At 41.1% G+C, this 8,113-nt stretch overlaps 1 long non-coding RNA gene across 1 annotated transcript; it reads right to left on the reverse strand.

Annotated features, from left to right (window-relative positions):
• Positions 1–1,561: 1,561 nt before the first annotated feature.
• On the reverse strand, positions 1,562–7,670 carry LOC122817782 (uncharacterized). The gene is made up of 2 exons (XR_006367354.1): positions 6,830–7,670; positions 1,562–1,972 (listed from the first exon to the last, which is right to left on the reverse strand). It is a non-coding gene; the product is annotated as an uncharacterized LOC122817782 (long non-coding RNA).
• Positions 7,671–8,113: the final 443 nt, after the last annotated feature.

The following is an 8,113-nucleotide window of genomic DNA, read 5'->3' on the forward strand; positions in this document are numbered from 1 at the left end:
AAGATAACCCTTAAAAATTTGCAAAGGGCGAGACGGAAACCTCGAAACTAAGCTTCACCTGTCTGTCAACTTGGTGTCTCACATTTCGGGCGGAGAAATGGAAACGCGACAGTCTTTGGCTTTGGGGGCGGATGAGTGATGGTCTGGGGAGCGGGCTTCTCCAGTTTCCAGACAGATAAAAGATATGCCAGGCATCTGCTCAGATGCAGTCGCCAGCAGATGCACCTGGAAAATGGAAATGGAAACGGAATCGGAACCTTGATCTTCAGGGTGCGGGAAAAGTCTTTCTCTCACGTGTCTCTGACGTACGCACGTCACGTTTGTTGCCGGAGAAAAGATACGGATACAGAAAAGTGACAGTTTGCCAGGAGCTGGGAAAGAAAGATGGTGAAATCCACAACCAAACAGTCGATGGACATGCTGGCGGTCCAAGTTCTTAGGGAGGGAGACATGGGACCTACACCAATGCGTAAATATGGAGCACATCATTAATTACGCCCCTGGGCCTGTGTTTGCCGCTGAGCCGATTTATCTGACATTTTTTGGTATTGAAAAGTTCTTCGTGGCTCGGCCGCTCTTCCTGTGGATTTCTTCCCAACAAAAATAAAAGAATTTCACCCGCCTGGGTTCCTCCTGCGAGTCGAGATCATTTGTTTCCCGGGCGACACATGCCTGGACCTTTGGACAAGCACTTACAAAAGTTACTCCTCCCGAGATGGGAAACACAGAGTGCATTTGGCCGAGGAGATCAATTGGATTTGGTGCTAGGACTTTATTAGGGACTGCCGAGAATGTTCCCTAAATTGAGCTGTTTTTAATGGCATCTCCTAAAGTCATTTCAGAGAAAGCACTGACCAACACTACCATTGTCCACAGACCAACCAAGCATTCCGGGAGGTTTACCAAGCATTTCTTATCATTCAAAGTAAAAAAAGCCACACTATAATAAGTTTAAGTATTTTTAAAAATGACTTTTCTTACCAAAAAAATTATTCTAAGAAATTTTAGTAAATGAAATACATTTTTAAAAGGGATATATCGGCTTTTGGAGTAATCTGGTTTTTCTGCTTAATACCAATCTTATCTCGACAAAAGTAAACCAATTTTAGACCTAATAAAAACGTGTTTAGTTATTATTTGATTACTTGTTAATAAAAACATTGCTTTTATGGCTTAAAATGATTGTACAAAAAAAGGTAGCAGTCCTGATATACTGTTTCCCAATATTTTATTTATCCATAGAGGGCACTTTTAAAACGTAGGAAAACCAAGGAAATCATTCGAGTTGCGTGACTCGAAAAAGCGAATCGAAAAAGTGCAACCTGAGCATCCGACAATTAGGCTTTGTTCATTAATTAAGGCGGCGAGCTCCGAACTGCAGTTGCAAGTGCTTTGCGGGCCTCCAATCTGCACATTACAGACAAGTACTTATCGCTATGACGGGCCAAATGAATTGCTCAATTGCGAGGCGCGATGATAATTGCGAGTGCTTGAACCGAGCCTGAACTTGATCGGATTTCTAGGTAGGAGCGGTGCGAGAGTCGCGTCGTGAGCATTGCAGTCAATTAAATAAACATTTATTAGGCGAGCCACTGCACAAAAGCTGTTAACAAAGCCATTTGGCCATTTCAGAAAATGAAAACGTTCTCAAAGGTGTTCGTGAGTTGGGCTGGCTGTTCCGGAGATCGGGGATGGGGGACCGGGGTCGAGGGGCCAGCAGCGGCGACCGAGAGTGTCTCTGTGTCTCTGGGTCCGGGAAAAAGCGGTAATTGATGGTCTTGGCCAGGACGGCGAGTGCAGTTGTTGCTTTCGACCAGCATGGAGCCCACATGCATTTGCAGTCGCCCTCTCTTTTTCTGGGCGTATCGCCGTCCCACTCCTGGCTCGATTTCACGCATGGAACTCGGTCGGCGTCCCGTCTGGTTCGCCTTACACTCGGAAAAAGAGTCAAGTGCTTACTCCGTTTCTAAATCTAGCATAGATCGAATTTTGGGGAAGATTAATTCATATAAACAAAAAAGGAAAAGGAATTACGTTTCTAAAAATACGATAACATAGGTTCTTTCTACTAACATGCTAGGGAATTATATATATTATATTTGTTGATCGAAAAATATATCTTTATAGACAGAAAATGAATCAAATCAATCGAGGTGTTTTAAGTTCAACTTAAGAGCACATTCTTACGGAACTCTAATAGCTTTCTTTCTATACGGTGGCTATTTACCATCTCAATGCTTTACCACTCAAGCGAGGACTTCACTCCGATCCTCTTCTTCGAGTGTGCGTTCGGTTTTTTCGGCGAGTCCCAGGTTCCAATCCCTCCCGGGCCAAATACATAGTAAATTCGAATTGAATTTTGGCGGCTCGTTCATTAATCATTATTTCAATCATGAAACAAATGTGCTCGCTTGGTGCTGATGCTAGTTGTTGTTCCCCCTGCGATGTATCTTGTGAAATTTCGTTGCTGTTCTGCCAGCCCCGCATCCACAGTCCCATCCCCCACCCCAGCCCCTCCCTTTCGCTGGCCATCTCCGATGCGCTTCAAAGATTGATAATCCCTGGGATATCTTTAAATTTAATTAGTCACATTCATAACAGACCGCCAGCCAGCGAGCCGTACCAAATTACATGTTACAACAAACCGGGCCTCGCTTTTAGCCATGTTTATGCTCCTCCCCTTTTCCCTCAGATTTACTAGATGCTCCCGATCCACGAGGAGATACGTGTGAGAAACCGAATGCTCCGGTCTCCGGTCTCCGGTTTCTTCTCCGGAGCTGGAGCTGCCGTTCGATATTTCCCTGGCCCTTTAATGAAAAATCGCCGTTGTTACTAATTATGATTGACACAGACGTAATTGGAAATTTGAGCACAGCTTTTCGGCCCTACCGCTTCCATCCCATCCCATTCCCACTTCTGGCATTTCGGCTTCGACTTCGGCAGTCTTCAAAAAGTTTCACTAAATTAAAGGTTTTTGGCTCGAACTAACCGAAAAGAAAAACTTTCTTTGATGGATAAGCGCGAGTTTTGGGGGATACCTCAAACTTGGTGTGAAAAATATTTAAAGAAAGTTTAGTAACTTCCTGGATCATGGTATTTGGGTCAATCGATGGAAATCTGATTTAGATACAACTTATGGGGTTGGTTTCAACTTTATACAACAGGGAATCTAGTGTGTAGTTTGTGTTCGTAGTTTGTTTTAAATTTGCAATCGATAATTCTAGAAAGGGTCTTAAAACAAAAAAAAACATAAAAACGACTTTAAGTTACCAGATTTTACTTAGTATGTTTGCTTTCAATTAATGCAACCACTCAAAACGGAAAATAACGAAAGGATTTATATATTTATAATTATTTATTTTAAATATTTTTAAATGAAACGGTTTAAGAAATGGTATATGAAAAATTAAAATTAATTTTGATCTTGCCTACTCATCATTTAATTACCATTTATTAAAAACTTGATAAACAATATTATTTCTAGCCTATCGAATGCTTCAATCAATTCAATTCAATTTCCTCAATCAATTCCATCATTAGATGAGTTTCATTTTGATTCTGTTGAAAAAATATTACAGTCATTTACAAAATTATGGATAATTGCTGAGAGCTTATGAGAGATGAGGTTCTTAAAAGCAATTATCCTTTTATTGTTGCTAATTTGATGGCTTAATTACGACATTGGGAATGACAAATTTATAGTGATATGTGAATATTTTAATGGCCCTTCAGATGAAGGGCTCGATAAGGCGGCTTCCCAAGCCCCAGAGATCTTCTCACTTTCTTGCAAGAACTCAGAGACGCGGTATTTCCAAAAAATGGTAAACAGCTAGCATCATTAAGCATCATTTGGAGGAGATTTCTTAAGTTTTCGGAGCTAATGCGAGGCAATTAGGGTTTCATCTTTTCCAACCAATTGGCGGCAAAAGGCGATCGATGGCCTGCTTTTGGCCCGAAGCCTTAGTCTGGTCCACATGCAGCAGATATCGCCGAGGTACTCCGAGTCCCCATCGGAGGCTTCATTATGGTGAGTTGTGCAGCAAAATTAAATCAATCAGAGATAATCTGTCATGGTAATGGGTGCCTGTCCAGTTCCAGTCTCCGCTTTTTCGTATAGCCCCCAGAGCGATCGGCTTCGACTCATTTAAGAGATTCGTGTAATTATTTTAAACAGCCGCAGTGTAAATTTCGTTAAACATTCATCTCCGCTCGGGACTTGGAGTTCATCTAGGCCCGATTTGGGCATAATATGACAGGTAAACAGTTGAGACCGGTGATAAATGGCCAGAGTTGTTTTGAACCACATTTAATTGTTTCAGGTCTCTGGGGAAGTGAGAAGGTAAATGCAAACTTTCGATTGGTATTGTAAATATGACTTTAATGACTATAAAAGTCAAAACTGGCTTTAATTCTGAGAGCCACACACTTGAAGGGCCTTCAGTAAGCTAGTCAGTCAATCATTAATCACTCAATCAATCATTTGGCAAACGATTCCTGGCAGCCTTCATTGTCCTGCTGTTTTCGTTGGAAGAACCTCCAGCTTTTCGCCTGGGTCTCGAGCTAATCAACATCCCTGATTCTCCCGTTCCCGGTCGTATCCCCAGAGTTCCCCTGGTTAGGCGAAATCTTCGTCGACTTGTCAACATGTCGTTAACACAATTTCCATACCAGATTGATTGGAATTCCAGTCTCTAGCTGAAGGCTGTCTATGTGGGGGAAGTGGGTGGCTTGGGGGTGGCGCAAACAGAAGGGATAACTTCAAGATTCCTCTAGGTATAAAAGTTATCTTAGGGAAACTCTTTTGCTAAGACTTTTTGAAACTACATACAATTTTTTGTTGGTTTGTCTATTATACTTCAAAAATATGTATCATTGTATGTGTACAGTAAACATTGATGCTTTATATTGACCAAAATGGATATTCATTTTGAGAATAGTATTATTTATTAAGTATTTGCCTGCTACTATTAATAGTACACCGACTATTAAATTACAATTGCAACTAATTATAAAATGGTATAGCGTAGTTTGTTGCGAGAGTAACTTATGGGCCAAACTGAGAATTTAATGGTTTGGGTACACTCAATTACTATTAATTAGAGGTCTATTTGGCCACTTTTTATTTTTGTGTTGTAAATGGCTAAGTTCTTAACTTATTAATACCATATTAACTTATTATTCATATTTATAAACGTAGCTTACAATAAAAACATTTATCGAATTTCTAGAAGAAGGTTCGAGAAGATAAAATTAGCTTAAGTTTACCTTAAAGAAAAGAAGTCTGTTATATCACAAAAGAATTTGCGTGCCCCTTCCCATGATTAGCATATTCCAAATTGCTGGTATTAGTCAACTAATCACTGGCTGTGGATACCTCCCATTTCGCAAAGTATTGTTCGATCACACACTCCCGTCTTCTTAATTTTATATCACAAACTTTTGATGGCTGGCTTAAAGAATCGAGCTGAAAACAAAGAAAATCCTATTCTCAAGGCATGGTGGCTCCCTATATATACACATATTCGCATTGGTGGTCGTAATGTGTCTCGGTGGGTGAGGATGCGACATCATTAATCACGTTTCTGTGTGTTGCCTCGTGCAGCAAGTGAACTTCCTTCTGCCGCCGCCTGACAGTCGCAACTGATTGCTGGATCTGAATTGGGATTTCGGACTCAAATGCCCCGGACAAAGAGCAGGCAATAGCAACAAACACGCATTCCCCCTTCGGAGCCGTCCTTCCTGTACCACATCGCACCCCCCGCCGACGAAAAGCTCTCAGCGAGTCCTCATCCCTCCGAGTCCGGGAGGGTAACCCAACCACCCACCTCGGGCTTCCATCCACCTAAGGAGCTCTGTCAGAGCTGGGAAAATTCAATGTAGCAGCCACTAATGCGAGTGAGCTCGGTAGTTCATCGGCCAACGTCTAGGAAGGATATAATATGCTAAGGGTTCAATGAAAACGACTCAAGAAAAGGCTTTAATTCGAAAATGGGATAAAGAAAATTCAAATATAACCATAAAGTAATTTAAGGGCCAAGTCACTCAAAAGGTTTGGATTAGTTTTAAAATGGTACTCTTTAGGAAAGCCAAAATCAAACATATTTAAAGAAGCTTTTAATCAAATTTAAGTGTTCTTAAATGAGCAATGTAAATTTTAAAGAAGCTGAAAACATATAAGCTGTGTTATATGGATTGGAATCAATGGTAAACAAAAGAAGCGTAATGAACCACACAATAATAATAGTTAACATGCAACTCCCTTTAGTTAACATTGGCTAGTCAATTAATTCGAACACTTTAACGTGGAGTGAATTCCTAAACCAACATTTACACCCATGAACTGGCCGACGAGTAGCAGACTAAATTTAAGTTTTATTCACTTAACTGGCCTAATGACGTTTTGATGGTGACCATCAAAATCGAATCAGTTGGAAGTCGATTAATTAGTGGCCCAACCTCCTCCATCGCCTTCCTCCCGATAACATATGGTATTGACGGCGGAGGTGGCGCGGCACGTGGACCCATTTGTGAGGGGGTTAAGATATTTTTGGTCAGTCTATGGGCGGTTCCATTATTCGGCAATTAGCCGAAGTCACATCCAGGAACACACTCCAGAAGTGTGGCACGAATTTATGTTGCTATTAGAGCACACCCCTTTCGTCAATTGGTTTATCTAAAATACATTCCTGAAATCTCCGACCGTCCAACTTATTGGAAAATAAAATTAACGGAAGGTAAGGATTAACTACCTTCTGAGTACGGAATATTTTTCAAAAACAATACAATTTTGATATCTCAGTAAGAATTCTAAGAAACAAGCATTTATCACCTTAACTCGACCACATCCATCTTGACGCGCGTTCTGATTCTGTCTAAATATTTACTAAAAACAATATTAAAGCGTTAAATGCCCGACCTTCTCGACGTGCATTATACAACAATCATTCTATCGATTTTCCATGTTTTGCCTGCTTCATTTGAATAAGTGCCCGTCATCGCCATAACAACAGCTTCGGAGGGAAAATCACGGTAGTAATGATAACAACAATAACAGCCTTAACCCCAGCGAGACCACAACAATAATCACACAGGAGAACATTGTGCCAAAGTGATATTCGTCGGTTGTTCAATTGAAATTATTGCAAGTCAGCCCAGACTCTCCAGCTCGGTAGCGGGATTCAGTCGGAGAAATCGGCATCCAGTAGTTCCTTTCCCCTCTTCAAGATCAATGCGGCTGTTATCCAAGAGTTCGCTGCATCTCCACTCGCTCCTATAGGAACCCACTTCCGAAAGTGGAAAATAAATGGTCTGGTCCATATCCACACTTTCGTCTTGTCGGGGATCGATGAAAGCCTCTGAAAATGGGCGGTGCTTCTGGAGCCAGACGACTTTTTCGCCGACTTCAGTTTTCGAGCGTGCGCCATGGCTGCCGACCTACCAACACAGGCGCAGCCAAAAGCATCCAAAATGTTGTATCTGTGAGAGGGTCGTACAGTCGAGGCTGGGTAAATAGGCAAGTATCAGCATACAGTGGTGGGCGAAATTTAAAACAAAGACTAAATAAACTATTATAGTTTAATTTAAGAGTGTATTTTAAAGTAGGCAATATACATTATTTTTCTGAAAGCTGCACGGAAAAACGCTTATAATTTATTAGTTATTAAAAAATATATTCCTTAAAACTCTTTTTATTTAAAAAAGTATTTTTTTAGTCTCTCTATCCTTTTTCATTTCTAAAGAATGGAAATAAATTATTTTACAATAAATCCGAAGTAATAGATGTAATTTATTTTATAACTCATTAAACCAAGAATACGAGAATAATTTAACAAGAAACTGTAAATGTAATAAACACAAGATCCCAAATGAGCACCCTGAGTTTTCTTAAGTAGTACTTCTTTTAACTGTATCAATATTCGAGGCCCTCACTGTGCCGGCGACTCTGAATGGGTGTGACTAAAGCTCTTGCCATCTCGCTCTGGCCGAGGTGCTCCCTCTCCTTCGCACACGGGAGAGAACGCCGTGCGGTGGTGGAAAATGGCGCCCGAGGAGGAGGGTGAGAAAAGAGCGAGCAGCATGGCTGCGACATGCATGGCTCTCCTTCCATCGCGCT

This window comes from Drosophila biarmipes, chromosome 3R (genome assembly GCF_025231255.1).
Source record: "Drosophila biarmipes strain raj3 chromosome 3R, RU_DBia_V1.1, whole genome shotgun sequence".
Lineage (NCBI taxonomy): Eukaryota > Metazoa > Arthropoda > Insecta > Diptera > Drosophilidae > Drosophila > Drosophila biarmipes.